The sequence below is a fragment of the Leptinotarsa decemlineata genome, unplaced genomic scaffold, assembly GCF_025532065.1.
Source record: "Leptinotarsa decemlineata unplaced genomic scaffold, Ldec_3_MD MMD2_tig00026314_RagTag_RagTag, whole genome shotgun sequence".
Taxonomy (NCBI): Eukaryota; Metazoa; Arthropoda; class Insecta; order Coleoptera; family Chrysomelidae; genus Leptinotarsa; species Leptinotarsa decemlineata.
Window position 1 is genome coordinate 15224573 of NW_027412684.1, and position 11674 is coordinate 15236246.

General features: G+C 39.7%; 1 protein-coding gene and 1 non-coding gene across 2 annotated transcripts in view; both read right to left on the reverse strand.

The window, feature by feature from the left end:
* Nucleotides 1-11674, reverse strand: part of LOC111512496 (uncharacterized) — a 208887-nt gene that overhangs the window by 172715 nt on the left and 24498 nt on the right. The window lies entirely within an intron of this gene.
* On the reverse strand, nt 10688-10759 carry TRNAT-CGU (transfer RNA threonine (anticodon CGU)). Its single transcript has one exon. It is a non-coding gene; the product is annotated as a tRNA-Thr (tRNA).

Consider the following 11674-nt stretch of genomic DNA (forward strand, 5'->3'; position numbering starts at 1 on the left):
AATTTATGAATTGCGCTAGTTTATTTCTGAAAGCTTCTCGGACGTTCCCGGACCGCCGCTCCTGGTCTCACCAACGACCGACTCGAGAATTATCGTCTGCAGTCACGAACGCCATTACACTGAAAAGCAATTTTCCGCGATTGGAATGGCCCGACCGACACACGCGAACCGAACATCACGATCATGAATGAAACGCCGTCATTTGAGAGTCCGTGGTGAAATTTCGAAATACGCGAAATAAGCTTTGTGCGAAAATGATCAGTCTAGACCTGCTCGCAGGCCCGACAGACGATGCTCCATTATTCTTGTTCCTTCTTGCATGACGATGTTGGTCGTTTTCCGAGATTTCTGTCTGCACCCACGCTATCAAAGATACGGGGTTTTCAGAAATTGATTCAACGATCAAAGAAAAATGCATTCAACTATAGTCCGTTCATAATTTGTTGATAGCTCACTGCAAGTTTGACCCTCATTAGAGAACTGAAATACAGAGAGGACAGCTAATATGATATAATAACAAAAACCAAACTAAAACTGGCAGTTTAAGATGTTTTCGACTAACCCACCTTGTATCTGAAGAAATACAATACAGCTATAAAACTTTTAATCCGATTATGTAGGTATTTTGAGTGGAAATGAGTGACCAGTGTCGTAGAGTATATGATTAAAACATTAGTTACTTTAAATAAATAAATATATTAATATTCTTAAACTGTAGGTACTGTAAACTGTATTTTTATTTTAAAAAAATTTCTTTATTTTATTCAAAAATAATAAGTTACTTGCAATTTGTAAAAGATACATTTATTTAATTAATACCTATTTTTAAATGATATAAACTACGATTACTTACAAAATTATTCAAATTCAAAATAAACAGGATCATCTTCGGAATCCGAGTCGTCTTGCAGGTTAATAATTAGCGGTTGTGTCTCTACAGTCGCATCAATTATATTGTCAAGATCCCACATTTCTTGTTCTTCTTCTATTGCATGTCTTACTGTATCTCGCCAATTTTGTTCTGTAATATGTTGTAAAGACTCATATAACAATTCACGTACAGCTTGTATTTTATATGACGTATTTTTTCTAGCCACATAGCTTTTCATTTGTGCCCAAATGAGTTCAATTGGATTTAATTCGCAGTGGTAGGGTGGAAGTCTAAGGACTGTGATGTTTCGTCTTTCCGCCATTTTGTCAACTACGTATTTCTTGAACTTAGATTTGTGTTGCCGGGCAATTTTTAAAAGTTCTGCTTTAACCATTCCATCTTCGTAAGGCAGGGACTTATTCCGCAGCCAGTCAATGATATCCTGTTTCTTCCACGCAGTCGTTGGAAGTCTTTCAACTAGTCGTGAATGATAAGGTGCATTATCTAATACTATAATTGAGTTTGGTGGTATATGTTCAATCATCTGCTCAAAATACTCTTCGAAAACATCAGCTGTCATCTCCTCGTGATAGTCTTTTGTGCTTTTGGATTCAAATTCCAACAAACCATGCTTAGCAAATCCTTTTTCACTGCCAATGTGAGAAACTATTAATCTACTGCCTTTACCAGAGGGTGGGGAAATACCAGTAGACCAACCTTCCATAAAGGCTTGCCTGGAGCTTGATATATTTTTATCTGTCCAAATTTTTGTGAGAGTATGACCTGCGTTTACCCACGTTTCGTCCTGATAGTAAATTGGCCTTCCTTCAGCCCGAAATTTTCGTATAGATCTTAGATACTTTCTTCTCCAACATATTATCTCTTCCCGGTCAATCAAAAGTGATTTTCGGTCTGATTTCTCCCACCGGAAATTTAATTCTTTTAAAACTTGCCACAATTTGGTTCGTCCGACATGAGGCAAATCCGGGTCGTCTCTAACTTCTTGTAAAATTTTGTTTAAGTTGGGTATTTCTTTTTTGTAAATAAATTCGTGAATTTTCCTTCGAATACCATTTTTGGCAAATTCATCAATTTCAATAGGTTTTCTCCCCCTCTTTAAGTATTCGTTTGTATTTGGGTTTGCTGTACCTTTTTTTTTCTTTCTGATAGGAACCTATATATTGTTGACTCCCCTACGCCCGTCATGTTGGCACAACTCTTGATTATGTTCTGAACAGTGTTTGTGGGATTCTGAGAAACCAGAGTATCGTGAACGTTCAAAACAATAGTCTTCTCTCTTGGTGAATAGACAGACTTACTGACTGTACGCAACAGTACCGGTGTAAAACTTGATGATGTTGATGATGATGACGAAGCCATCGCAAGCAATCAAACAAAACAAGCAGGAACGAAAGGTACGTATATGTTTGTAGGAATATGAAAAAAAGTTACTCACGCACTGCACAAAATTCGCAAAATAAATATTAGAGACGTTAATTACTGCCGTAGACGCCGAAACACCAACGAGCCGTAAATTAAATGCGATTAAAAAATGTACCAAACCAAAATTTATTTTCGTTCGTAACAACTTCACCCTTTCAAGGCAAGTTTCGAATATAAACTGAAGCTTTATATTTAATGAATAAACACCTCAGGAACCTCCGCCTATGATTTTACGAGTTTTACGACCGTTTTATAACTTGGGCCCTCATTTTGTGCTATCGACAAATTATGAACGGACTATAAATGTGATTTGAGAAAGGACGGACAACACAGAAGAATAACTTTTAATGTGGACATTATACGGGACAGATTCAGAACTTTGCGATTTTTGAACTTCATAATAATGGAGAAGAACAAAGTTGTTGCTGAAAATATGCTTGCTGTTCCTATCTTACTGTATTCTTGTGGCGAAGTGAACTAGGAAGTAGCTATTCTCCGACAACTGGAGGCCGTGGATTTATGAATTTGGAGTGTTTACATAACAGAATGATTGTGACTGAAGCCTTTGAAGTCATCAGGAGTTCGGATATCCTCAATAGCAGTGTTCGCCAACCTCTTCAATGTGTTGAGCTACTTTGTTAATTTTGGAATAAACAGCGAGCTACCCACACGGAAGCCACGTAACGCAACGTAAATGAAATAATCCACAGTTGATTTATCATTATATGTATTTATTTTACTATTTAACTGGTAATACATAATACATAGGTACTAATAATAAATTAATAACAAAATAATCAATATTACTAGTACGTACTTGTTCATAGCTACATTCCTACCTATCAAAATTGAAAAATAAGCACAAACTTTTATCCAGCCACAACCACAACGTATGATTTAAAAATAGTTAATAATAACAACAAAAAAGTAACGCACTATCATGAACATAAACATTGAAAAATAAAAAAGCACGTTCAATGAGAAGGCTGACACTCAGACTCATCGATAATTTTTTTAATGTTTGCAGTATAATTTGATGCAGCCATTCGAATACAATTATCCAAATGTTCATCTGTAAGTCGATTGCGAAATTTGTTCTTAATAAACTTCATATTGGAAAAAGAAGATCCACACAAATAGGTTGAACTGAATAATGCTTTCATTTTCAAGGCAACACGGCATAGAACTGAATATTTGTCTTTACTTACAATAGGCCAGATACATTCAGTACTTGAGACTAACGATTTTAAGGCTAAATCAACACAAGTTGCAAACTGTAGGATATCAATTTCTATAAAGGGTGAAACAACAAACTGCGCTACTAAAGCCATTTCATTGAAATCCTTAAAATTATTTTTGAAGTTATTCTTCAGGGTAGAAATTATTTCTACATGATATTTGTTGTCATAGGGTTCTAATGGATTTTGAGATATTTTTTCTGAAAGAATAGGAAAATGCTTGGCATCGCTGTTAATTAGGTTTTGTTCCCAAAACTCCAGCTTTTTGATAAATATGCTTTTATATCAGAAATCATTTCCGCTAGTTCTTTGTCTCTCCCCTGAAGCTGCAAATTAGGTTCGTTTAATTTCTCTGTAATGTCCACGAGAAAACCAAAATCTCTAAGCCAGATTGAATTTTCTAGTTCCGGAGTCGGTTCATTGCGTTGTTTGAAAAATTGAACTATGCCAGATAGGACATCATTAAAACGTTTCAGCACCCGTCCTCTACTTAACCATCGGACTTCAGAGTGAAGGAGTAGGTCCCCGTATTGATAGTCAACTTCATCGGCCAAGGTTCTGAATAATCTTCTTTGTAACGCTTGAGCTCTAATCTTGTTCACAATTTTCACCACCCGTTTCATAACGTTGTTTAGTTTCAGGAAATTTCCACATAATGCTTGCTGATGGATAATGCAGTGATAACAGAGAAATTACGGAAAAGTTTCATCTTTACGACATAACGCCACCAGACCCTTATCACAACCCACCATAGCTGGAGCGCCATCGCTTGTCAAGCCTACCATTTTCGATATTGGAATTTTCTCGGAAGAAATAACTGGACAACTCATGTCCAGTAGTGTGTCCTTTCAGTGGATGTGTCATAATCTTCTTACAACTGCTTGCATAATTCAGTTTTAAACTAAGCGCAATGTCGCCGCGCCGTGCGTATTTATCCCGTTCAAAGCAATCCAGATCGTTCTCGAACACTAACGCGCTGGTACGGCTGGTCGGTTCTACCCGATTCTAGCTTGATGGCGTCAGCGGCAGATCGCTCACCGCAACGTTGCCGCTCCATTTCTATATTATGACAAATATATTTTTATGTGGAATTTTCGGAAGCTTCTCTGATTTTTGCAGTTTGTATTTTTTAAATTAAAATCGTTGTAAGAGCTACCAGAATTGCCTCCGCGAGCTACCGGTAGCTCGCGATCGACAGGTTGGCGACCACTGCTCTATAGCATGTTCCTCGATCATGAATAAGCAGGAATTGGGGCATTTCTTTTCAAGGCTGGCTAGGTGGCTGATGAACAAGGCTCACAAGGTGATAACAACTGTGTCACCAAGTTGGAAGAATTTTCGCAAAACACAGACAAAAATCCACAAGGATCACTCATGCGGCTTCATAATGATAAGCCGATGAACGGGATCTTCTTCGAAAACGTTCAAGACCTCTTATCCAATAATATATCTTTCGCCATCCTCAGATCAAGAGAGCTTCAGTCGATAATCGAGGAATTTGCCATGGCTTGTCAGGATGGTGACTTCAACACCTTGTTCCTTCCGTAGTCGAGTGGTAATGAGGTTCACCTGCACTTCATGCAGGCCTGTGGCACCTTATGTATTTGCTGGCAGTTTACTCGTCGATTCAACGGAGCATTAAAGGCGTTTCTAAGGTATTAATGAGACACAGGTGTTGCCTTACGCTCTGGGAAATATTGAATCCACTGTGAATAATGAGATGTGCCGAATTTATCAGAACTACTCGTCCCCCATTATCGACCATCAAAGTACGTGCAGTTTTCTGCTTCGGATGAAGTGTATATTGTCCGGAAAGGGGTGGAAAAGCGGATGAAATATGTAGATTTACTCTTCCAACTCCCCATATTCTACTACTTTGTTAAAATGCTCCCTTTGATTAAAGGATCCCTTGGAGGAATAACGCTCTCCTTACTTTCGAACCTCAATATCATATTGATTGCTATTCATGGTCAACCACGATTCTCGGATTCAATGACCGCTTGCTTCACGGTTGTGGAGAATGTAGATTGTTCAACGATGCTCGTACGCCCTTTCTGTGACGCAGATTCGGGTGCAGAGTCTGATCACAATACTGCCCTACTAGTCTAAAATGCAGTATACACCTCAGTCCTCATTTTGAGGTATGAACGTTACAGCATTTTTTTACTGAGCCACCAATTTAATGATCCCTACCTTCCTATCCCACTTGATTCCTCGAGGCTCCCGCCGTATGGGTGGTGCTGTTGCACTGTTTGCTTGCCGTAATTTCTTCATAGCTTTGAGCAGCAAAAAATCCATTTCTATTATTTCAGAAGGAAAACTTGTTTTATAGCCAAAAGTGTGTTTTCCCCTTGTTGCTACAATTTCAACAATGTCTTTCAGATATGGTCTTGGTACCAGTTTTTTAATTTTATATGCCGATGAATTATCTGGCCATTCATAAAAATCTTGAAGTCTCATCTCTTTCACATGCACTTTTCTTGAATTAGAAGACTCCACACACTTGGCAAAGTCAGAGAAGTCATAAATTTTTTTCATATGGTTCATAGATAGTTCTACGAACAGTCCGGATATAGAGACTTTTCCTTGTGATCAGCGTTGTGCAACTGAAATAATTCATATGTCTCACATTCCTCGTGAAGGATGTAAAAGAAATATTCATTTCGTTTGACACAAACTTCCTCTAAAGCTCATACGAACACTTCATCTCAGGATTTTTCTAAACATAATCGTCATGCATTTTTGCTATTGTGATGTCCTTAGGTCAATACCGTTTATTGGGTGCATGTCCTCTTCTGTAATGTGATACACAAAGGCCAAATGATTCCACATGGAGTCTTAAAAGTTCCCGGTCCGTTTTGGGGTTTTCTGGTGCTTACCGCGCATATCCATGGCTGGCAGAATATTTGCCACATCTCCTTCACGTATAGCGTTTGTAATCACCCTGTCATTTTTTTTGCTGTAGCCTAAGGTAGTTAGGAAAAATGTTCTGCACACCTGTTTTATCTCTCCCTTCTCAGTCCGACGTCTTTTGACCTCTGATGATGATACATTAGAAGAAACAAAAATGTTTTGCTCCTGCCTAGTCATTGAGGAGTACTGTTTGTTCATCTCATTCCGTTGCCCTTTAGATATGATGGTATTACAGTTTTTGGGGCAACCATTACAGGGGGCTACAATTTGGTGCTTCAGTTTCATTTGCTCTGATTTTTCCTTTCTTCTTTCTGCCATATTTTTGTCATATTTTTTTCTTTTGGGGCAACCATTACAGGAGGCTACAATTTGGCGCTTCAGTCTCATTTGCTCTGATTTTTCCTTTCTTCTTTCCGCCATACTTTTGTCATATTTTTTTCTTTGTCTAATTTTTCCTTGTTTTGTAACTTCATTCTGCTGTGCAATACCACAGCTTTCATGGATTTCAATAATACTTCGAAACTTACTCGATGTAATAGTTTCAGTATCTGAGAAATTGGGCAAAATTATTTTGTCCCCCTCGTCCGAGTCCTCTATTTTGTTGGCACCGTGCAATAATTTATTTCGTTTTCTCTCTCCTGGGTCGAGAAATTCAGCCATGAAAGAGTCATCAGATTCAGTTGAAAAATCAGTTGTGGTGAAATTCGGATCTTCGGACAAGTTATCCAAGTCTAGTAATTCTGGCGGACATTCACATGGCGAAAGAGAAGGATACATGTCATTAGAAACATATATTTCCAGATTTGAGACATTGTCAACAACAACTGAACCATTGTCTAACTCAGTATCTGCCTATCTGCCTAAAGCGAAGCCTTAAAGGTAGTCATCGGACAGCGAGCCATGATGGCTAAACCTCTGAAGAAGCTAGCCACTCGCGCCAGCGAAACGTCAGGAAGAAATTCCAAAAATCCACGGCTTTCAAACTCGAAAAACAATGACACTGAAAACCTCAGCCGTGAAAGTCTAAACCATTTTGTCATTGTCTAACTTTTCATTACCTGAGGTATTTTTAGTCGTCTCTTGTGCTGGGGTGAGTGGCGGGGGATCACTGTCTCTCTTTTATGGGTGTTTGACAGTCCCCCGGAGCAGACCACACGGCACTCACCCAGTAAAGTTATCAGTCAACCACCCAATCCCGCATCTGCGGGCAACAGGCGTTGGCCGATTTCAAGCTAGATGTATGGGAGAGGTGTCTCGCAAGAGCCCTCGGCGGTTACTCATCCAACGCTGGAAAGGTAGCTCCTAACATGGGTGCCCTTCGGGGTAACGTAAGGGTATGCGGTGCAGACCACACGGCGTACACCCAAAAGTTGTTGATGAACCGCCCTATCCCGCACCTATACGGGTAATGGGCGCGACATTTTCGACATATGATGTGTGGTAGAGGATGCTCGTGAGAGTCCTCGACGGTTACTCATCAAACGTTGGAAAGGGAACTTTCCTAACATGAGTTCTAGGGGGGAGGTGAGTGCCCGCTCGCGGCTGGAGGCTAGTGAGCCTCATCTCCAACGTTGGCCTCTTAGAGGCAGCGGCTCCGCTAGCGGGTAAAGGGATACGGGTTGCGGTAATCCATTCATGGGTGCATTGCAGCCCCATTCTGAGGCACTGGACGGCTTATGCTGTTCCGTGATCCTCGCCTGCTTCTGTACGGATCCAAGCGTTCGAGGTGTCGGGGCTCGCGGTCCTTCCGGGCTCTAGTATCCGAGTCTAGCCTTGGAGGGCACCAAGGCAGACGCTTGAGGTGTCGGAACCCGATTAGACGGAGCTACTAGTATCCGAGCTTAGGACCCCGGCCGGCCACTTCCGGGACCATGTTCACAACTGATTTGGCATGGCTGGCGGGGGCAGGTGTGCGACGCGAGCACTCTCTGGCGAAAGAAGAGCTCAGTTAACTTGTACGAACGTTCGGTCGAACGCTGCCGATGGTCCTGTCTCTTGGTTAGCCACACTAAGTAGATGTAAGGAAGCAATTCCGGGTTCGGTGAGCGGGAGGAAGCCCTGCGAAATCCTGTTGGTGTGGGGTGAGGGGCGGTACCCGCAAGGATTTCCCGAAAATCCACCCCTCCACACCCGATCGCATCCAACGCCAGGGTGCGTCTGGGGGGCCTAACCGGCCCCCCAGGCCCCCGGTGCGGTCGTAACTATGACTCTCTTAATGGTCAATGCACTTTGGCTCTCACTTTTTTTTTAGAAGTCAGGGGTAATATACTATCATTGTTATCAGAGACCAAGAGCATTTCTTGGTTGAGAGCCATTTCCAAAATCCTCATACCTCTACTAAAATTTGTAGAATTGCTGGATGTCATGATAAATAATCAAGTCAGTTGCAAACAATTAAACACAAACACTCACAGAGTTTTTACTACTCCCGCACTGAATCATTGACGCCTCTTCGATTACCCAAACAACAACAAGAGATGGATAAATAAGAGTGTACAGGTTAAGGAGACAGAAAAACACTTACAGGTGGTGGTTAGTCAGAGCACTCTATGGTAAGAGGCAGTAAACTTCCACTACGTAGTTACTAAATACAACACTAAAGAGCAGTATATCCTCAAAGTGTAAGGTTATACTTCATTCTAGTCTAGTAACTTGACTTACTGCATTTTAGTTTTGTATATCGGAAAGATAGTGGTATATACTTCAAAGCAAATTGAGGTGTTCCCTCAATTGACAATGGCCAGTCAGAAATCCTACTGTTAAGCGTAGATTTTTCCTGGTCATCGCCAGATATTTCTTCGGCTCCAGCTTCTCAGGGTGATCACGGCAAAATTGCATCCTTTGATTCCATCTCATCTCTTTAGGGATTGGACATGGGTGTAACATTTGGCTAGTTCCGCGATTACCTTTACTCCTGTCGTGCCCTTTAACACACCTCAGGAAAATGTTATTATCTACCGAGGCTTTGGCTAAATCTTACCCATCTCACCCTAACCTAAAACCAAAATTGACTAACAAACTAGGAATTATGTGAATATTACTGGAGTATACTCTCAACACCAAAGCGTTATTTTCAACACCTTGACGCGTGTTTCGTTTGATCACCTTGTATAACAAATGAAAAGTAGTTCTAACAAACGTGTTCGTGGTGCTTAATTTAGGCAACCACGGTGCATAGAATAAACCACCATGCACCACCACGTTTGGTGGCGGTGGTAAATGAAGTGTACGACCTTCTCAACAGAGGAATTGCTCTGGTTGCAGTGATTCATTTTTAGAACCACTGTAGTTTTGCAATTCACAACAGTTGGTTACAGATTTGGTCGCGTGTTGTAGCCACTAACCTCAAAACTTTGTACGTTCTACTGATGTGCTTTGTTTAGTGGTCTTATTGTATGAAAAAAATTAGTTTTTTTTGCAATAATTGAGGAAAATTGCATAGCTAATGTTTAAAGTAAGTGTCATTAGCATCAAAACTGAAAATATTACATTACAAGTAAAACATAAACAATTTATTTTTGTGGTACCTTTCGTGTACCACCGTGTTGGTAGAAACTGTTATGATGTCATTTTTCCAGCAACATGGAGAGGCTCAGAAAGGATGAATTACCTTTCAATTTAGTTGAAATTACTTTAGAAGAATTATACAACGAGATTGAAGGACCTGATACTATTGTGGATGAAGACGTAGAACCTATACCGTCTGATTGCGAATCTGAGATTGACGCCTTCGATGACGAAGACTTGGCAGATAATGTCCCCGTTGCAACTGACAATGAAAGTGGATCTGATTTAACTTTATCTACGATAAGGGAGATAATTGTCAATACTAACCCTGTTCATATTCCCGCCCCAAACGTTGTACCTTATACACCACCAACTTGGCCAAATACTTGTAAACCAACTCCACCTCCAGACTTTGAAAGTTCTTCTGGTGTTGCCGATTTTGTACAAAATAATTCAGAAAATGTAACACCGTTCCATAGTATATGCCCAATAATTCCAAAGGATACTTCACCAAAGAGAATGACATTTTTCTTATTGGATGGCTTGGTGGTACCATTACTGTGAAACATTCCCACATTACGAAGCTTCTTTGACAATCGAAAAGTCATTAAAAATATTTCTTTCATTCAAAATAAAGCCAAAAATATAAAATTTCACAAGACACAAAAGTCGAAACAAATTTAATGAGACGACGACAAAAAACAAAAAAAAGACTTGCCTCCTGTGAGGTTTGAACTCACGACCCCTGGTTTACGAGACCAGTGCTCTACCACTGAGCTAAAGAGGCTGATGAATACTACAGCGATGGATGCGATGATAAAGAAGTACATTTCAGGAATAAACTTTATAAGATAAATATTTGATAAGATTTCAATTATTTACATTGATTTGGTATATCATTAATGTCATAAATGAATGAAAAAGGTCATCTTGTTTTATGAATTGTGCACCAGAGATCGATTGAAGGAATGGCTGAATGAAAATGCGCTGTTTTTGAATATACGAAATCATTTTTCACAACAGATTATTTTTCCAAAAATCAATATTTAATCGTTGTCCGTATTTCGGGTATTCCTGATTTTTTTTTGAAGCATCGGTATCGTATATCATAAGGTTGACAATCGCAATTCTGAAGGACATAGCTTTATGATTGATGAAGCGTACCCAGAAACAAACGATAAAAAAAATTACTGATGAATAAACAGCGCTAAAACAAAGTAAGTTACATTGTTATACAAATGATGGATATGCACAACAAACTACTTTACAGAGGGCGGTGCTATTATCATTGAGAATCACGCTTTTTTTATTAAAAAAAAAATAACTTTTTTTACATAAAATTTGGTTTGCAACTTGTTCAAAGGCGTAACTAACCTTATATTAAACTCTTTACTGATTTTTAAAATCCGCTGTTTGAGAAAACGTGTATTTGGATACATGATTAATCCTATTAAAATGCAAGCATTTCTCGCGATAGGATAAATATTTACAATATGGCGATGTAAGGATAATGACTACTATCTTTCCTCTATGTACCGAAAACCTGTGGGCTAGACAACTAACAATATCAGTGTGACGTGTTGCACGAACCACCGCACCGTATAGGAGTAAACACAAGTAAATTCACTCTCCACCATATTTGTGTCAAGATTCCGCACCTCGAATTTTATGCGCGGCTGAACTACAGCGCAACCTGAATCTG